This window comes from Bufo gargarizans, chromosome 2, assembly GCF_014858855.1.
Source record: "Bufo gargarizans isolate SCDJY-AF-19 chromosome 2, ASM1485885v1, whole genome shotgun sequence".
NCBI lineage: Eukaryota > Metazoa > Chordata > Amphibia > Anura > Bufonidae > Bufo > Bufo gargarizans.
The window spans coordinates 181085538-181107436 of NC_058081.1; positions in this window are offsets into that span (position 1 = coordinate 181085538).

Below are 21899 nucleotides of genomic sequence, written 5' to 3' on the forward strand. Positions count from 1 at the left end.
TTATATAACAAGCTACAGCCAGGAAGCTCCTCCGCTCTCCTCCCTACCCTGATCCTGCTCAAGGCCTGTGGTTCCCCCCACCATCTGCCACCCGCCCGTGGCCTGCTGCCCCCTTTCGTCATCCTCACCCAGTTCTGAATCCTCCTTCTGCAGATGTCAGGTGGAGGAGCCGGAGCATCTCTTCTCCTACATAGCGCCACATACCTCTTACATCCAGTGATGTCACCTTTGTTGTAGACGTTCTCTTTCCTCATCTTCTCCATTCAGACCAGACCGCCATGATGATTTTTCTGCCATCTCCCTTCTCTGCAGAGATTGAGAAACAGACATTAGTTTCCTGTCACCCCCAATACTATACTGCAGAAACAGTCCCCCTGGAAATACTACTACCACACAGATAGTGCCCCCAATACTGTACCCGCTATGCCCCCAATACTATACTGCAGAAACAGTCCCCCTGGAAATACTACTACCACACAGTTAGTGCCCCCAATACTGTACCCGCTATGCCCCCAATACTATACTGCAGAAACAGTCCGCCTGGAAATACTACTACCACACAGATAGTGCCCCCTTAAACAATTATTGGCACACAGTGCTCTAAAAAATAACTGCGCCCAGACACTAATAGTATAAAGATAATGTCCCCCAAAAATAATTGTGCTAAGCTGATACTATGCCAGGGTGCCCCCAAAGTAACAGTGCTCCCCAAAATCCCACCAATAGAAATAATTCTCTGCCAGAGCACACTTAGTAGTAATAATGCCCCTATAGTGCCCTAGTAATCATGTTCTTCATAGCCCCTAGTAGTAGTAGTAAAGCTCCCCATAATACCCCCTAGTAGTACTAATTTTCCCTATAATATGACAGTACATGAAATACCCCCGCTTAGTGCCCGCAGTTGAGCTAATGTCCCCAAAATGTATGCCAGTATAAAATACCCCTATATAGTGCCCCAGTAAATGCCCTCATACTGCTCCTCTCCCCCTTCCCCATAGTGTCCCCATAATATGCCAGTAAAAAAATGCCCCTTAGTGCCCCCAGCAGATGCCCCTATAGTGCTCCTCTCCCCGACAATGTACCAGTAAAAAATGCCCCCTTAGTGCCACCAAATGCCATAGTGCCCCCCATAATGTTCCAATACAAAAGGCCCCTTTAGAGCCCCCACTTCCCCATAGTGCCCCCAAATAATGCCCCTATAGTAGCACCAGATGCCCCATAGTGCTGCTCTCCCCTATAGTGCCCCCCCAGAATGTGCCAATAAAAAAAAAGCCCCTTTAGAGCCCCCAGTTACCCCCATAGTGCTCCTCTCCCCCATGGTGCCCCCCCCATAATGTGCCAGTAAGAAATGCCCCCACAGTGCCAGCTCCTCCAATAGTGCCAGCCCTCCCCCCATTGTGGCAGCTCCCCCTATAGTGCCAGCTCCCCCTATAGTGCCCCCCATAGTGCCAGCTCCCCCTATAGTCCCCCCATAGTGCCAGCTCCCCCTATAGTCCCCCCATAGTGCCAGCTCCCCCTATAGTCCCCCCATAGTGCCAGCTCCCCCTATAGTCCCCCCATAGTGCCAGCTCCCCCTATAGTGCCCCCCATAGTGCCAGCTCCCCCTATAGTGCCCCCCATAGTGCCAGCTCCCCCTATAGTGCCCCCCATAGTGCCAGCTCCCCCTATAGTGCCCCCCATAGTGCCAGCTCCCCCTATAGTGCCCCCCATAGTGCCAGCTCCCCCTATAGTGCCCCCCATAGTGCCAGATCTCCCCCCCATAGTGCCAGATTTCCTCCTCATAGTGCCATATCTCCCCCCATAGTGCCAGATCTCCCCCCCCCATAGTGCCAGATCTCCCCCCCCATAGTGCCAGATCTCCCCCCCATAGTGCCAGATCTCCCCCCCCATAGTGCCAGCCCCCCGCAAAGAAGAAAAAATAAATAAAATACTTACCTCCATCAGCAGCGATGCCGGTCTGTGTCCCTGCTTTGTGTGTGTGCTGCCGGCTCAGGCGTCGCGATGATAATGACGTCATCGCGCTGCCTGAGCCGGCCTCTGATAGGCTGCAGGCATTAGTGCCTGCAGCCTATCAGAAGAACAGGGGAGGGACACGCCTCTCCCTCCCCTGCCCCACAGCACGGCCGCAATTACATCCAGGGCCGCGCGGCTTGTGGTGATTGGCGGTGCGGCCCTGAAGAATTAAAAAAAAATAAAAAAATTTCTAGACGGGCGGCCCAGCGGCCGTTTATTTAGGGCGGCCTGGGGGGCAATTGCCTCCCTGCCCCCCGGCCCAGCCCGCCCCTGCCCCACACAGTAGTCCCCCCATACAGTAGTGTCGCCCACACAGTAATTTCCCCCACACAGTAGTGTCCCCCATGCTGCCCCCCACAGTAGTGTCCCCCACGCTGCCCCCTACACAGTAGTGTCCCCCACAAAGTAATTTCCCCCACACAGTCACCCACGCTGCCCCCACACAGTAATTTCCCCCACACTGCCCACACACAGTAATTTCCCCCACACTGCCCACACACAGTAATTTCCCCCACACTGCCCCCACACAGTAGTCCCCCCATACAGTAGTGTCCCCCACACAGTAATTACCCCCACACAGTAGTGTCCCCCATGCTGCCCCCACACAGTAGTGTCCCCCACGCTGCCCCCACACAGTAATTTCCCACACACTGCCCCCCACACAGTAGTGTCCCCCACACAGTAGTGTCCCCCATGCTGCCCCCCAAACAGTAATTTGCCCCACATAGTAGTGTCCCCCACGCTGCCCCCCACACAGTAGTGTCCCCCACATTGCCATCCCTCCCATAATAAATTGCCCCCCCCCACTGTGCCACACAGTATCCCACCATATTCCCCCCACGTCCTCCTGTGTGCACCCCCCTCATGTCCCCCAAAATTGCCACATTATAAAATAAAATAAAAGTTTGCCCCCACACGTCCTCTGTCCACCCCGGCCCCCTCATGTCCCCCAAAGTTGCCACATTATAATATAAAATAAAAGTTTGCCCCCACACGTCCTCTGTGCACCCCGGCCCCCTCATGTCCCCCCACTGTGCTGCTGAGTCCCGGCACAGGTGCGCGCGATGATGACGTCATCGCGCACGCCTGCGTGGGGATTTTACTACCGCATAGGCTTCAGGCCTACTAGGCCTCAAGCCTATGGCGGTGATCGGCGACTGGGTCACGAGTGTCAGCGCTTCAGCAATGAGCGCTTCCATCTGTATTGATGGAAGCGCTCATTGCCTCTGAGCCTGCTGGCACCCCCGTCAGAGCCAACACCCGAGGCGCACCGCCCCCCCCCCCCCTGGGCATGCCACCGGGTGAGTGCCTGTTTTTTCTTCTTCCTTTTTATATGAATTTTTGGTTATGACAGGGTGAGTCACTCAAAACAATGCACCATCACCATGTTTTAAAAAGAGGGAGAGCCGATATAGACGTATTTTATTTTGTGATATACTTTATTTCGTGATACAGTCAGGTCCATAAATACTGGGACATCAGCACAATTCTAACATTTTTGGCTCTATACACCGTCACAATGGATATGAAATGCAACAAACAAAATGTACTTTAACTGCAGACTGTCAGCTTTAATTTGAGGGTATTTATATCCAAATCAGGTGAACGGTGTAGGAATTACAACAGTTTGCATATGTGCCTCCCACTAGTTAAGGGACCAAAAGTAATGGGACAAAATAATAATCATAAATCAAACTTTCACTTTTAAATACTTGGTTGCAAATCCTTTGCAGTCAATTACAGCCTGAAGTCTGGAACGCCTAGACCTCACCAGATGTTTGGTTTCATCCCTGTTGATGCTCTGCCAGGTCTCTATTGCAACTGTCTTCAGTTCCTGCTTGTTCTTGGGGCATTTTCCCTTCATTTTTGTCTTCAGCAAGTGAAATGCATGCTCAATCGGATTCAGGTCAGGTAATTGACTTGGCCATTGCATAACATTCCACTTCTTTCCCTTAAAACACTCTTTGGTTGCTTTTGCAGTATGCTTTGGGTCTTTGTCCATCTGTACTGTTAAGCACCATCCAATGAGTTCTGAAGCATTTGGCTGAATATGAGCAGATAATATTGCCCGAAACACTTCAGAATTCATCCTGCTGCTTTTGCCAGCAGTCACATCATCAATAAATACAAGAGAACCAGTTCCATTGGCAGCCATACATGCCCACGCCATGACACTACCACCACCATGCTTCACTAATGAGATGGTATGCTTAGGATCATGAGCAGTTCCTTTCCTTCTCCATACTCTTCTCTTGCCATCACTCTGGTACAAGTTGATCTTGGTCTCATCTGTCCATGGATTTTGTTCCAGAACTGTGAAGGCTTTTTTAGATGTTGTTTGGCAAACTCTAATCTGGCCTTCCTGTTTTTGAGGCTCACCAATGGTTTACATCTTGTGGTGAACCCTCTGTATTCACTCTGGTGAAGTCTTTTCTTGATTGTTAATACTTTTTTCAGTTGGACCGCGCTGCTCCAGAAGGCAGGAAAAGACATCACTTTAGACTCCTTCCAATAATCCGTGGATATAGTGAAGCAATAGGGACACAGAAAGCAGCAGAGTCTCCACTCATTCGCCTCTGTCAGAGACCAAAGGATATCCACAATAGTGAATTACCATCACAAAAATGGAATAACAGTGTTTATTATACTCACAAAAGTGAATAGAATACAAGCAGTATAAAATTGCATACACTCGACCCGGGTTTCACTTCAAAAAGCTTCGTCAGGGGCATCTGACCCGCCCATTCCAGGGTGGTATTTTTAAATCACAGGAGGGCGTATTCTTCACCTCTCAAGCCACAATAAATATATTTAAAAAACAAGTCCAATATATACATAAAACAAGTTGATCTACATTACATCATGATCAATAAAAATAGTATAAGATAATATAGTTGTACTAAAACTCCGTAATCATTTATTATTCATATAGATCCACTCCTATAAAACATCACTACCAACGATTGCTATTGTGTTATTGGACGATCGTGTTCTTGGAGTAAATAATTGCAAAAGGTGTGATGTACATGTTGCCCCCCCAAAAAATAACTGCTTGAGGGCTGCGATATATCTTCTTCCACAAAAACCTGATTGAGGGGTGCTATATACCTGTTTCCGCCAAATACTGATTGAGGGGTGCTATATACCAATTTCCAACAAATACTGATTGAGGGGTGCCATATAACTTATTCCACAAAATACTGATCAAGGGGTGCTATTGCTATATACCTTCTTCCACAAAATACTGATTGAGGGCTGCAATACACCTGCTATCACAAAGTACTGTTTGAGGGGTGCCTTATACCTGTTTCTGCCAAATACTGATTGAGGGTGCTATTTACCTTCTTCCACTAAATACTGATTGAGGGGTGCTATTGCTATAGAGCTTCTATCACCAAATACTGATTGAGGGCTGCGATACACCTGCTTCCACAAAATACTGATTGAGGGGTGCCATATATCTGTTTCCACAAAATACTGATTGAGGGGTGCTATATATCCGTTTCTGCCAAATACTGATTGAGGGGTGACATATACCTTCTTCCACAAAATACTGATTAAGGGGTGCTATTGCTATATACCTTCTTCCACCAAATACTGATTGAAGGGTGCCATATACCTGTTTTTGCCAAATACTGATTGATGGGTGCCATATAACTTCTTTCACAAAATAGTGATATAGCTTATTCCACCAAATACTGATTGAGGGGTGCCATATACCTGTTTCCGCCACCTGCTGATTAAGGGGTGCTACATACCTGTTTCCACCAAATACTGATTGAGGGATGCCATATACCTTTTTACACTAAATACTGATTGAGGGGTGCTATTGCTATATACATTCTTTCAACAAATACTGATTGAGGGGTGCTATATACCTTCTTCCACAAAATCCTGATTGAGGGGGTACTATATATATGTTTCCACCAAATACTTATTGAGGGGTGCTATATACCTTCTTCCACAAAATACTGATTGAGGGGTGCTGTTGCTTTATACCTTCTTCCACCAAAATCTGATTGAGGGCTCCGATACACCTGCTTCCACAAAATGCTGATTAAGGGGTGCCATATACCTGTTTCTGCCAAATACTGATTGAGGCGTGCTATATACCTGTTTCCGCCAAATACTGATTGAGGGGTGCTATATACCTGTTTCCGCCAAATACTGATTGAGGGGTGCCATATATCATCTTCCACAAAATACTGATTGAGGGGCGCCATATACCTGTTTCCGCCAAATACTGATTGAGGGGTGCCATATACCTTCTTCCACCAAATACTGATTGAGGGCTATTGCAGCTATTGCTATATACCTGCTTCCACAAAATACTGATTGGGAGGTTTCATATACCTGTTTCAGCCAAATACAGATTAAGGGGTGCTATATACCTGTTTCTGCCAAATACTGATTGAGGGGTGCCATATAATTTCTTCCACTAAATACTGATTGAGGGATGCTATTGCTATATACTTTCTTCCACCAAATACTGATTGAGGGTTATTGCAGCTATTGCTATATACCTTCTTCCACAAAATACTGATTGAGAGGTGCCATATACCTGTTTCCGCCAAATACTGATTGAGGGTTGCTATATACCTTTTTCCGCCAAATACTGATTGAGAGGTGCCATATAATTTCTTCCACCGATTGAGGGGTGCTATTGCTATATACCTTCTTCCACCAAATACTGATTGAGGGGTGCCATATACCTGTTTCCGCCAAATACTGATTCAGGGGTGCCATATACCGGTTTCTGCCAAATACTGATTGAGAGGTGCTATATACCTGCTTCTGCCAAATACTGATTAAGGGGTGCCATATAGCTTTTTCCACAAAATACTGATTGAGGGGTGCTATTGCTATATAACCTTTTCCACCAAATACTGATTGAGAGCTGCGATATACCTTCTTCCACAAATATTGCTCTTCTCTGCGGATGTAGGCAGAGGGTCATTTAGAAAATGACAGGCAGAGGAGGAGGCAGACCGTTCCGATAACTTAAAGGGCGCACCAGAGTTGGTTAAGTGGCTCACTCAGCCTGCCGCTTCTGCACCCTCCTCATCCTCTGTATCTGCACCCTCATCGCTCTCTGCTGTGTGCACCCCCAAGACACCACCACCATAGCCCCTCCACTCGAGTCAGAGGAATTATTTTCCCATCCATTCCCAGACCTTACCGATGCGCAGCCATTCTTGGCATCGGATGAGGAAGAGGAGGTAGCAACGGCCGCCCACCAGCGGCTGACTCCTCCTTTTCCACTGATACCGCCTCATCTGCTGCACCCCCCAAGCTTCCCAGAGCCTATTTGACATACCAGGTGAGTCGTTGCCTTGCTGTGCTGCTGCTGTTCTGCCTGGAAGTCAAGATCCACACCGGTTCTGCACTCCTTTCAGCTCTGCGGTCACAGGCCGATCACTGGCTAACCCCGCTTGTAGCTTGCCAGCTAAGACCTGTCCTAGGTTGCTAACATATCTTATATGTTTATCCAAAAATTTATAGACTCCAGGGCACGTCCAGAAGTAGCAAAAATAACAAGAATTTTTATTCACCAGACATACAGCAACGTTTCAATCCACTCAGTGGGATCTTTCTCAAGCAAATGGTGATGACACACCATCACCTGCCATCACCATTTGCTTGAGAAAGATCCCACTGAGTGGATTGAAACGTTGCTGTATGTCTGGTGAATAAAAATTCTTATTATTTTTGCTACTTCTGGACGTGCCGTGGAGTCTATCAATCAGTAATGCAAACCAGAAAAAAAGGCTTCAATTTGCAAGGGAGCATAAAGATTGGACTCTGGAGCAATGGAAGAAGGTTATGTGGTCTGATGAGTCAAGATTTACCATGTTCCAGAGTGATGGGCGCATCAGGTTAAGAAGAGAGGCAGATGAAGGGATGCACCCATCATGCCTAGTGCCTACTGTACAAGCCTGTGGGGGCAGTGCTCTGATCTGGGGTTGCTGCAGTTGGTCAGGTCTAGGTTCAGCAACAGTATGTGCTCCAAGAATGAGGTCAGCTGACTACCTGAACATACTCCATCAATGGATTTTTTTCTTCCCTGATGGCACGGGCATATTCCAAGATGACAATGCCAGGATTCATCGGGCTCAAATTGTGAAAGAGTGGTTCAGGGAGCATGAGACATCATTTTCACACATGGATTGGCCACCAGAGAGTCCAGACCTTAACCCCATTCCGAATCTTTGGGATGTGCTGGAAAAGGCTTTGAGCAGCAGTCAGACTCTACCATCATCAATGCAAGATCTTGGTGAAAAATTAATGCAACAATGGATGGAAATAAATCTTGTGACATTGCAGAAGCTTATCGAAACAATGCCACAGCGAATGCATGCCATAATCAAAGCTAAAGGTGGTCCAACACATTTTTTGGGACAGGCAGTATATATTCTATATTTGGTTACATGCTCCTATCTAGTGGCCGTTTTTGGTATTGCACTTGTTTTTCTGTTCATGATTCATTTCATAGCTCCACCCCTTCTCATGTGTACCTCACTTCCTGCTTCTTCATACTGCTCCAGGCATTTGCAGGTACACATATATTCTCATGTAAGCTTACAAAAGCATCATCTTTTGACTGCACAATACCGGAATACATCTGTTCTGCTGTACTCTGTTATCTGGCTTACAGAATAAAGCAACTTACATAGATAAACTCGGTGTTGGTGAGTTCAAGCTATCTGATAAGGATTGTCCGCAGTGATTATATCTGCTTATACAGGCCAGGCATAGAGGTCTCACTAGGGATAAATCGCTATTACAACAATCAGAGTCAGAATATGTTCAGTCCCAATCTATTGAGTTCTCTTCGCATTGTGCATGTGGAAATGCTCTTACTTTCACTATTATACATAGCCCTGAGTTCTACTGTTGTGTTTCTTCGATTTGATTTCGCCAAACGTTTAAGTGATCGCCGATCACGATCATTCAGGATTTTTTTCCTGCCACATTTCTTCCTCGAATACGATGGGTCCCCACTATCCTTCCAGTTTTTAATAATGCGTTGGACAGTTCTTAACCCAATTTTAATAGTTTCTGCAATCTCCTTAGATGTTTTCTCTGCTTGATGCATGCCAATGATTTGACCCTTCTCAAACAGACTAACATATTTTCCACAACCACGAGATGTGTCTTTTGACATGGTTGTTTAAGAAATGAGAAGCAACTCATTGCACCAGTTGGGGTTAAATAACTTATTGCCAGGTGAAAGATAATCGCCCATGCAGTAATTATCCAATAGGAGGCTCATAACTATTTGCTTAGTTAAATCCAGGTGGCAACTTTTTTTTTGGGACATGCAGTGTATTTTGTGTCCACAGAAGCAGAAAAAGACAATGTGCCTTTAAGATTCATTATGTAATGTAAGGTAAGCTCAATGACACAGCAGAAACAACAAAAAGCATAGAGGTAAACTGTTGTTGCTGGGCAGGAGTTTTGACCAATCACAGCCAGCCTCCCACACAGCAAGAGTTTTGACCAATAACAGCCAGCCTCACACACAGCCTGTGTGGGAAATTTCCCCAGCAGGAGCTGCTAGAGTCATTACACCAGAGGGGAGAAGTTGAACAGACATTCACTCCACTAAGAGCTGTGTTTTATGGAAGCAGAGAGGCCAAAATAGGTATTTAAAACAGTTATATAATGTTCCTACTGTTAGTATAGTGATTAGAACTGTATACTGAAGCAGTTATATGTGTGTTTACTTACAGTTCCATCATACAAATTACAACCATACAATCATACAATCCAAACAAATTGCATACAAATGCGAACTGCTCATACCAGATCATAAGTAATTGTATAGAGAGAACTGCGAACCAAGTAAAGCAAGTTAACTATTGGTTAATCTCAGATATACCTCTCAGAGAGATCATAAAGTGCTTAAATAACTTAAAGTGAGAGTACAGATACTGAAGAGAGAAATATATCCACGATTTTATGTTTAATGACAAGATTGAACAGTTGAACTACCATCTTATGCATACCGCTATTTTGTGATATCTTTTCATCACGTGTTATGTACATGGACTATCTGCTGTGGAGGCAGTGTTATGTATGAAGAAAATTTGAAGTTAATAAAGAAGTTATTTCAAGCATTTGGTGTGCTATTTAAACCTACTGTTTCCATAGAATGGTGCTAGAATTACAGACTAATATACTAAAAAGTCAGAGATATCAGAATTCTTCTAATGCCACAGCGCAAAAGGCACTTCATAGTGCTGAGCCTGCCACACCGCTCAATTTGACCATTGGTAAAGTGGTGTGCGACCACAGTGCCAATCTGCTGAGTGCGCTGAAACAGGGCAAAAGGACACACGTGCCGTGCATGGCACACGTCCTGAACTTAGTCGTGCAACGATTCGTTGCAAAATACTTGGGGGTCCAGGACGTCTTGTGGCAGGCCAGTAAATTCTCTGGCCCTTTTAGATCTTACATGGCTATGGCTCGCCTTGCTGACGTTCAGCGGAGAGACCACTTGCCCGTCACACGTCTGATTTGTGACTGCCCGATGCACTGGAACTCCACCTTGTATATGCTTTATAGGCAGGACAGGTTCTGGGGAGCTTTTTTTTTTTTTTCTTCACAGCCCCAGTGGCTGCTCATGCGTGATGCATGCAGACTTCTGCGACCATTTGATAAGATCACCAAACTGGTCAGTCGCAGCCAGGGAGCCATCAGTGACATTGTACCTTATGCCTTCTTTCTGGAGCGTGCATTGTGTCATGTCATTGATCAAGCCATCGAGGAGCAGGAACTGGAAGATGAGGAAGTCGCAATGCTGAATGAATTCCCATGTATATACAGCGGCATAAAAGGCCTTTTATGTCAGGTGAATGCTTAATTTTTGGGGCCTCTATTGGCTGACAGTACATATTTATCCTGTGACCCCCTAATGCACCTCCAGCCACAGAATCCAAAGTTCTTTGCTGTCAGGTGAATGCCTATTGCCTAATTTTTGGGGCTTGTACTGGCCGACAGTTACATTGTTATCCTGTGACCGCCTAATGTACCTCCAGCCACAGAACCCCAAATTCTTTGCTGTCAGGTGAATGCCTATTGCCTAATTTTTGGGGCCTGTACTGGCCGACAGTTAATTTTTTTATCTCTAGCCACATAATCACACCCCTGTCTCACACCTTTGCCTCTCATTATGGTGGCGTATGAACTGCACTCACCATAAGGACCTTCTAATGTCACAGGGTCATGTGACTGGGCCCCCCACCCTGTACTGTACCCCTCACCCTGTACTGTGCCCCCTTATACCCTGTATTGTGCCCTCTTACCACACCCTGTGCAGTGCCACTAGTCATTCCCTGTACTGTGCCCTCTTATACCCTTTTATCTGGTCACGGTATGGTGGTGTTATCCAGTCACTGTACAGAGGTGTTATCCGGTAGATGTATGGCGGTGGTATCTGATAACTGGATGGCCATAACTTTCCCTGCCTATTCCATCCTTTTTTAGACCTGGTATGAGCGGGAATAATATGCAGATTGCGGTGCTAAGGACCTTTGTGCCACAATCTTTATCAGAAATATGCCTAACATAGACGTAATTATATATAATAAATGACTACCTAATTGTATTATTATTCGGGGGTAGGGATAATATCTTTATATTATATAGATTCTAATGTATGATACTGTGCCCAGTATTTCCTAGTAGAAAATGATCCTTGGGAAACACAGTCCTCATCCCTGACCACAAGGACCAGGTAGCGCTCTGTCAGTACATGGCGGCCTCCCCTCTCCGCCCCGCTGCCCCGCTGTGTACTGGTGCTTATTCTGACACTAGGGCTGGGTTCACATCCTATTTTTGCCTTCCATTTAATGCATACCAAAAATGTATGCGTTAACAGATGCGTCAGACTGAGGCCGTACAGTGGCGTCCGTTCCCGATACAGTACTATGGTAGAAAAGAAAATTACGTTAATGTATGCATTTTTAATGGACTCCGATAGGAAATAAAATCTTTCTAGGCTCCAGCAGGGCACATTTTTGAGAGTTTCCCTTTAAGACGCATAAAAATGGCCCCTGATTAAAATACATATTTGTTGTGGAAATTTTTGCCAATGATCCCCCTCTGGTATATCACTGTCCATGTTGTGGGACTATTTGTGTACTTCTAGTAAGTGTTTGCTGGCTGCAAATATGACTTGGAATTCTTTTCAGGTTTGCCTGCCATTAAAGTGAATGGGGCCCGCCGGGAACGCGGATCTGGGACCAGCTATCTGCAGATCAGGGATCCTTGGACACTTGAAGTATGTTAGCGAGTTAACTTGCTCATTCAGCACATTTAAAGATAATTTTTTGTACTAGACAGCCTCTTTAATTTTAATGTGAAACATGTTATTTCAGTTCAGGCAATAATACTATTTACACCAGATGTTACATAAAATGATATATCAACTTGGCCAGAGTTTTCAAGTTTTCAGCAGACTCCAATTAAAATATTAGGGATTCCATTCCAAGTTAACTGCGGCCAGAATCATATTATAGTAAATACTGGAATTCCCTAATGATTTGTACAGCAGCAGTACGTCAAGGCTGATGTGAAAAAATTCCTGACCTTATGATGACTATATGAACTAGCATGGAGGCTGGTCATAACATTACCTGGATCTGGCTCTCGGCCATTAAAAATGTGAACAACTATTTTACGTAAATTTTGTTTTATTACAATGATCCCAAAGTAATAATAGTTTCAATATATTCTATTGTACATCACAGCTCAACAGAAATATAGGCAATAGTCCCATAGCGCTGGTTATTCCAGCAAGTGCAAGAGAAGACCACATATTTGGCTTTTACAAACGGAGGAACAGCAGGGTTTTAGGTTATTGCTTCTAGAACCACATCAATTGCAGTTAACAAGGTATTTCCATCATAATGTTATTGTTATCTGGCCTCTGGGATCCAATTTCATCTCAAATAGAAAGTGGTATCTGCCGCGTAGTGCTACCATCCACTCACTGTGCAGGGAACTGCAACACAGCTCTGTTACAGTGAATGGTACAGTACTGTAGTTCTCAGCACAGTCGGTGCTCAAGAGTGCTGTAGGACATGGAAAAAGTCTTGAAAAGCAATGGGGAGGTCCCACCAGTCAAATCCCCACAGAGCATAGCAATGCCAACACTGTTATAACGGGTAAATGCCTTCAAAGTTGTTTTCTGGGAACTACCGCTATTTTCACCCAATAAGACGCACTGGCCCATAAGCCCACCTAGATTTTAGAGGAGGACAATAAGAAAAAAATATTTTTATTAGACCTCAGATCAGACCAGCAATCAGAACCCCATTGTTAATCAGACCTCATCTCACAGCCCCAATCAGACCCCAAATGCTAATAAGACCCCAATAAGACATCAGATTAGACCCACAATTAGACCTCAGCTATGTTCCCAATATGAATGACCCCCCAATCAGACCTCAGATAAGAGCCCAAATATAAAGACCCCCCCATTCAGACCTGAGCTGAGACCCCCATGCCTCAGATCAGACCCCCATGCCTCAGATCAGACCCCCATGCCTCAGATTAGACCCCTATGCCTCAGATCAGATCCCCATGCCTCAGAACAGGCCCCAATGCCTCAGATCAGAAACCAGCCTCATTTAAATCAGCCCCAGCCTCATTTATTCAGCCCCTAACCTTTTATTCAGCCCCCAGCCTCAGATCACATAAAATTAAAAAATCCTCTTACCTCTCCTGCTCCGTACGCCACTGCTCCTTAACTCCAGCTCCCTCCCTTCTAACTTCCGTTGACTGTGCTGGCACCCAACGCGCACAACGTGAGGTCACAGAGCGCCCTCAAGCTCTGCGCAGCCACAGCAAAGCTGACTGCAGAGGACCAGGAAGCAGTGAGTACAGAGCCCGGGGAGTGTAATTGAAGCGCTCATTAGTATTCGCCCCATAAGATGCAGTGACATTTCCCCCCCCCACTTTAGGAGAAAAAAAAGTGCATTTTATGAGTAGAAAAATATGGTAAATATAGAAAAAACTGATCCATACATTATATAGGTTTTGAATAGAAAGCCAGGGTCATGATAATAGCAGTCCCCTTTAGTGTACATAGCCAAAAGTAGTGATGGACGAACATCGGCCTGGACGATTCACGAACGCGCGTTTGTGTCTTGGTTGTGCTTGACACAGGACAAGCATTCGGGACCTGACTGCCAGAACAGCCTGCCAGATTTCTAAACACTTATGTGAATGTAGCCTTACTCTCCTGACCTGTCTGTTTTAGTAACTACTTGCATTCCCCATGTAATAACCACTCTGGTTCATCTATTCTCATAATACTGTGTTGTGTCATATTTTTTATTATTCCTCCTAGAAGTTTTGAATAAATGGCGAACAGATTGCAATGATGGTCCAGGTGGGTGTTATCAGTTGGGGAAGGGGTCCAATGCACAGTCTGTTACTGGCAGCCTTAGTTGGATACTGTCAGACTGTGCGGGGACACACCACCAACTGGTAATATCCCCAACTGACAAATTGCAACGCCAAGAAGAAACAGTCATGAGTTATGGAAATCACAGAATCAATATACATGTTAGAGATATGCAAATTATAAAACATGGAAAAATATTTAAAACCTCTAGATTTATTCAGCATCAAGATTGAGTACCATGCACAGAAGTACACGCCTTGATATGCTGTCATTAATAATTGTCTAAGGAATGCTGAATTCACTTGTATGCACTCGAATACGCAAATCATCAAGATCTACTGCTGGCAGCTCCCTTTGTAATTGATGACTAATAGTGTCCCAGATGTGCTTGATGGGAGACGAGTCAGGAGACACTGCAGGCCATGGTAGCATGTTTAGGCCCCACAGGCTGCTCATAGTACCAACATGAGACTTGGCATTGTCCTGATAATAAATAGCTCCTAGTACATCTTGAAGAAATGTCTGTACCACTGGTACTACAGTCAAATCAATGTAATGCCAAGCTGTCAATGTACCTGTAATGAAAACTAGAGGGGTCTAGCTACTGTACACTATGGACTGGTGTGAAGGCCTCTTCATGGCCATATGGTCTCCAGACCATTCTTTGGCTATCATTGTGTATGAGACAAAAGCGTGACAAATTTCTGAAGATGATACACCTCCATTCCAGCCTCCATTGTCATCTTGCTGTTCACTATGATAGCCTTTGAGCGCGGTGGCGTGGTGTTAACCACATGAGAATGGCTGAAATGCGCACACACTCTCCTGTGTATGTCCAGCACCTTCTGCAAGCCACAATACTTTAAAAAAAACTGCACTGATAAATTTATTATGTGCGCCATGCATTATTTCCCCTAAATGCAGCACAGCCACGATGTTCCTGCTATTGTCGCTGACCACCTTGCCCAGTTGTAGTTGACGGGGAGACATCCAGAAATGTGTTGCAATGCTTCAGTTTGCACACATGAATGGCAGGAGAGAAAGTGAAAGCAGTGCTCTGCACTGTTTCTGTTGGGGATGGGGCAATGTCCATTCAGGAGGACGTAGAGGTTGATATGCACCTGGTGTGGGAACCAGACCGACACAAATGTTGAGGTCTCAGTAGGATATGGCTTCATTGCTGTGGTGCAGGGTCACTACTGCCATGCAAAAGATTGACCCAGTGGGAAAAGAAAGACATCCACTGACACTGTACTGCTTGTGGATACAGCCTGACTGCTACAAAGAAGACCGGGAGAAGGAGGACAATCTAGTGCCGATTGCTGGCCAGTTCTATTCAAGATGACCACAAGAGAAGCAGATCTGTCCCTGTTAGTCTTTTGGATGTTTTGGTGGACATTGACTCTGCTCTTTATTGCCACTGTGGCCATCACCCTTCTCTGATCTCTCCTTCTCTTCATCACCTTGATCTGGTTTCAAGGTCCTGTCCTACATACAATCATCATCATAGTTCTCCTCACCCTTCCTGCCACATTTATCAGACTGTGATATGACATATAGGACTCCTTGGCCCTCCCACGATTCCCTCCTCTTTATTTTCCCCAAGTGCCACTGTCACCACAGCTTCCAGTAACAGTACTGCTGCCACCGTGACTACAATACCACTACTACTACCACCAACAACAGAGCTATGCATTTGAGTCATCAGGTTCCCTACTTCTGACTGACTGTTCTTGCATAGCCCATAAACAGGAAAACTACCTTGATTACATTATCTTCCATTATAAAAAGCTGATGATGCAAATAAAAAAAAAGCTTCTCTGGGGCTGCAAGGAGAAATGTGCAGAACCCAACAGCACAGTGTCAGACTCAGAGGTGACATTGACATCATCCTGCTGTGACTAAGAGGATGAGTTACCCATCCAGTCCAAAATGTCATGCTCTTTGTCCTCATTAAAAATCTTTTGCCTACTAGAAGCGAGGTAGATCGGTGTCCTGCTGCTCTTACTACTGGCTGGATGGCTGCGCTGCTACTGTTGTTTGCACTGCTACATCTACCAACATTCTCACTCGCTTATGACTAGGCACGGGCCTTTCATTTTTCACTCGTTTACTAGACATTTTATTGGTACACTGATTATTAAATTAGATCACACTTTCCTTGAGTTCATTTGGCATCCAAGATCCCATGAGAGATCAAAATGTGTGTGAGATCAAAATATACTAAATGTTGATGAATCTTGTGTTTGCTTTTATAGTGTGGTCGACACATTTATTTCATTGAATAGGAAGTGCTGACTAACATTGTATTTTTTTCTATTAAAATAAAGCATATTATCCAGATATATTCTAGGCAGAGGTGCCCTTAACCTTTCTGCTGTGCCCCCCTTCCCCCAATGCCAATTTCTTAACCTAACCCCTTCCCTTCAGCCCATGGCCCTTTGGTTGCCCCCCCTCTTTCCCCTACCTGGTGCTGCCTGAGGCGATTGGCTCACCTGGCCTCATTGGTGGAGCACCCCTGATTGTAGGCATACCTAACTCTCTGATATTTATTGAAGGTATTTAGTCAGGAGGACTGTATATCCAAATGTATTCAAATACTATGGGGCACATTTATTAAGACCAGTGTTTTAGACGTCGGTCTTAATAAGGGCCCTGTCCTGGCGGAGGATCTGCTGAAGTTCTGAAGAGACGCCGGCCTCTCGATAACTTCGGTGCATCCAGCGCCAATTCTAAATGTAAGCCAGCTTCCGAGCTGTCTTACATTTAGACCATTTTCCACGCCTAAACCTGCCGGCCTGTCAATTTTAGACCTGGTGTGAGTGGGGTTAAATCGTAGATAGACGCGTAGGTATTTCAGTAAATGACCCCCTATATTCAATATAGTGCTATATATTCGTATTTTAGAATATTCATCATTTTTTTCCATCTGAAGTGAACAGTGTTCAGTGTTCACTTCAGATGGAAAAAAAAATTACGACTATTCTAAAATGCGAATATATAGCACTATATTGAATATACCATAAGGCAGGCCTAGGTATTAGTGTTGAGCATGAATATTCGAGAAGCAAATTTTTATCTCGAATATCGCCACTTCGAGAATTCGCGAATATTTCAAATATAGTGCTATATATTCGTTATATCAAATATTCGTCATTTTTTCCATCTGAACACATGATGATGCCTCCTTGCTTCTTGCTTGTGGCCCAATGAGTCATTGGCCCACAAGCAACTTAAGCAGGGAGGAATCATGACTTCAGATGGAAAAAAAATGACGAATATTCAAAAAACCAATATATATCACTATATTCGAAATATTCGCGAATTCTCGAAGTGGCGATATTCGAGATAAAAATTTGCTTCTCGAATATTCATGCTCAGCACTAATACCTAGGCCTTCCTTATGGCTGTGCCATCCAAATAACAATAAGGTGCCCCTTCTACCCTTGCACACATTACACTGTGATAAGATCCAGTGCTACAAATAATGCTTTGTACATAGATGGTTTTAAAGTTTTAGAACTACTATCTCAAAATGAATGTCTGCATGTAAAATTTGTCTACCAGAGAAGACCTTTCCATAATTAAGATGGTGGTGTATTTTTGTAAAAATATTTTTACATCCCATGTCACTATGGACAAGTTCCAGATTGACCAATTTTCAAAGTGTTAATCTAAATATGTCATCTACCATCTCAAGTCCCCATGGACATTACAGTTTGAAGGAGATATTACTTCACGTGAATGAGTAAGCACAGACATAACATTGCTAATTTTCCTCAGAACAGCATTTCCAGACATTTTCCAAACATAATTTATCTAACCCTGACCTTTTACCTGCACTAAAAGGTCTAAAAATATAGACGCCTAGGTCTAGTTGGAAGAAAACAAGAAATAAATCTACTATTTTATTTTGGCCATTAAGTACAAAAAAGTTGTAACATTTCAGCTCAAATGTAAGTCTCATTGTAGGATAAATAGAATTATATGTTTACTTTTTATGTTTGGTGTCACTAACCAGCAGGTTTGAACCCACTGTGCCACGTATCCTACCTCCTCTAAGGGCGTTGTCTAAGTGAACCCCTTGATTCTTTGCAGTACCCCTGATGGTGAGAATAGACTTTCCCAAGGGGAACACCAGGTTGCTACCTCTTGAGGAGGATAGGCACACGAGGCAGCTGGTCCAAAAAGAAAACCTTTCCGAGTGGCGTAACTAGAGTTCTATGGGCCCCAGGGCAGCTGATCACTACACAAACCCACAGCGTCTACACCATATGTGGACTCCCTGACTTTTACAAATTAAATTATGCCCCCAATTAATGTCCCTTATTCTAATGAAATCCATGTGATTAAATTGATTACATAAAAATTAATTACCTACTTTCTGTGCTTCAGACTGTGCTGATGAAGCAAGCATGGCACAATAATGGTGGCTCTCCTCCCTGTCCACAGAGCTCCTCCTCTGCACTTCCAAAGCCCCAACAGCCATTGGGTGCTCAAGTCAGCTGGTAACCTATGGAGTATGGGAAATTAAAGGGCCCACCCTGGATGTACCATAGAGCTCACTCCCAAACCGTCCATCACCATCACCCTCTGTGTCCAGCACTATCAACCCCCCCAGGGACCAGCACATACACCAGCAATCCAACATCACCCCCCATCACTTACACCAGCTATCATAGCCCCCACCTCCCCATGCCTCTGACAGTGCCTTCGGTAATAGTATCCCCCCCCCCCCCCCCAAAAAAAAAAAGGCCCCTATAGTGACTTCTATATTCCCCAATAATAATAGTGCCCATAAAGTGCCCCTGGTAACATAATAATAATAACCCCATAGTGACCCAGTAATAATGCTCCCACAGTGCACCCAGTAATCATATCTCCTATTGTGCCTCCAGTAATATTAATGCCCACTATTGTGTCTCTGGTAATAATAATGTTCCCACAGTGCCCCCCCAGTAATTTCCCCCTACTACCCCCTGTAATGTCCCTATAGAGCCCCCAATAATGTCCTTATATTGCCCACAGTAATGTCCCTATGGTGCTCCCAGTAATGTCCTTCCACTGCTCCCAGTAATATCCCTATAGTGCCAGCAGTAATGTTCATCCCCTCACTGACCCCAGTAATCTCCTTATAGTGGCCACAGTGATTTTCCCCCAGTGGTAACCACTGGTAACAGGGTCCGGCACTGTCATTGTGCAGTGACCGGCTTCGGGGTGGCCCCAAAGCTACACTGGGTCCCTCGGACATCATTAAAGTGTCACCATGTGTTGCTGCTCTCCAAAAGGGATGGTAAGGCACACCAATGGGAAATAAGCCCAGAGAGTCAGGGTCTGCAGTAAACCAATGTGCTTTTTACTGGAGGAATTCAGGTGCAAAACAATACAGGTGAGGCATAGGGCTGGCTTCTCCAGTCTCCTCTCTGGCAGAAGAAGGGTTTGATGCCAAGGAAAGGCCTGAGCTAGCTGTCCCTCTCAAAAAGCTGGTACTCTGGTCAAAGGCTCGAGGCTTACGGTCTGTAGCTCAGTAGGCCGGATGGCTGGGAACCCATGGTCTGTGGCTCAGCGTCCCCATCTCTGCTTCTTCCGATCACTCATGCAGACTGGCAACTTTTGAATGCACATGTCCAACTGTTCAGTGTTTCAGTACATTTTTCATAACTTGCTGTTCTCAACAAGGAGCTTAATAGAAAAATTCACAACAGGTGTTTGATCCATGAATCTCCTGTTTTATGTGTCCACATCCCTAAAATATCAGTGATATCCAGTGCAGTTTTTCCGTAGACTGTGTCTGCTGAGGACAGTTAAATTATCTGTGCCACATCTCCTGTTTAAAGTGTGCGCATCCCTAAAATATCAGTGACAATCAGTGCGCTTTTTCCTTAGACTGTGTCCCCTGCGGACAGTAAATTTATCCATGCCACATCTCCTGCTTAAAGTGTGCGCATCCCTAAAATAACAGTGACATCCAGTACACTTTTTCCGGAGACACTGCGAACTGTGACATTACCTGTGGTACCTGTCCTGTATAACGTTTCCTCATCACAAATACCTTTGCAAATTTTTTTGCACATACACTTACAAATCCTACGCTACTGTACTTGTGACATACTTTAAAGTATGCAGACTGCACTATATGCAGTCTGCAATATATTGGATGTACAACCAATAGTTTAAAAGTCAGAATTTGTAAACACCTCTCAGACATCCCACATACCAAAGAAAGAAATGTTTCAGCGGCCAGTCTACATTTTGCGGTCTCTCATCAGGGAGACATCGCAGGTTTTCAGGTACAGGCCCTAGAAAGGGTTAATCCTCCTGCTAGAGGTGGTGACTATAAGAGAAAGCTCTTTAACAGGGAATCCTACTGGATTTTTTGTATGGGATCCCGGGTCCCAGCAGGGTTAAATCGCAAACATGATTTATTCCTGCATTACTGATCTTTGCTCAGATATACTTTTAAAACAGTTTATGTGTTTTTTGACATATCCAACTTTTTATTTCTATATGTGTCTTTGCCCTTATACTCACATGGCATTTGGATAGTAGGCGGAACCCAATTTGTGTGTCCACTCCTGCTAATCCAAACCATCTGTGAGTGCTAGGAAGTTCAGCTATTTAAGTATGTAGCCATTCAGCAACCAATGTGTCATGAATAAGGATCAGTATTAGAGCATCCGAAACATGTAGACCTGCTTGCCGTGTTGGATTGTCTTTTATCCTGTGTTATTTTGGAATAAAGAACAACGTCTTTTTTGGAAAGCTGGACATCCCGTCTTATTTTCATACTTTAAAGTATACATCACATTTAAAATGAAGAAGGCAAGCAGTAAGGGACTGGAAAGTGTCTGTGATGCTGATGGTGCACGCAGAGGCCGTGGCCCTGGGCGTGGAGAACCAGTGCCTGCTGACAGAGCACAAGAAAAACAATCATCCAAGATACCTGGCTTCATGTCCCAGTTTGCAGGGCGGCGCAGGAAACCACTCTTGAAGTCAGATCAGTGCGACCAGGTGGTAGGTTGGATTGCAGCAGATAATGCTTCCAGTCGGTTAAGCACGGCCCTGTCTTTCACCAAGTCCAGTCTTAGTAGCCAGGAGTCTGGTCAACACAATCCTCACCCTGATCCTCCTTCCTCCCACCATTTACAGTCTGGCCAAACAAGTAATCCCACATTTGGATATTTCTGAGGACCTCTTTTCATCGCCATTACTTGATTTGGCCCTCTCGCCAAGCACGCTTGAAAAAGGACATGAGATCTTGTGCCCTGATTCCCAACCTCTTGAACATCCACAGTCACAAGAACATGATGGTGGGGAACGACAATTAGTGTTTAATGAGGTGGATGATGATGAGACACAGTTGCCAATGAGTCAACCGCAATTACTGTTTCAAGAGGTTGATGAAAAGGTTGAGACACAGTTGTCAATCTCTGAGGTTGTGGTTAGGTCAATAAATCAGGAGGATGATCAG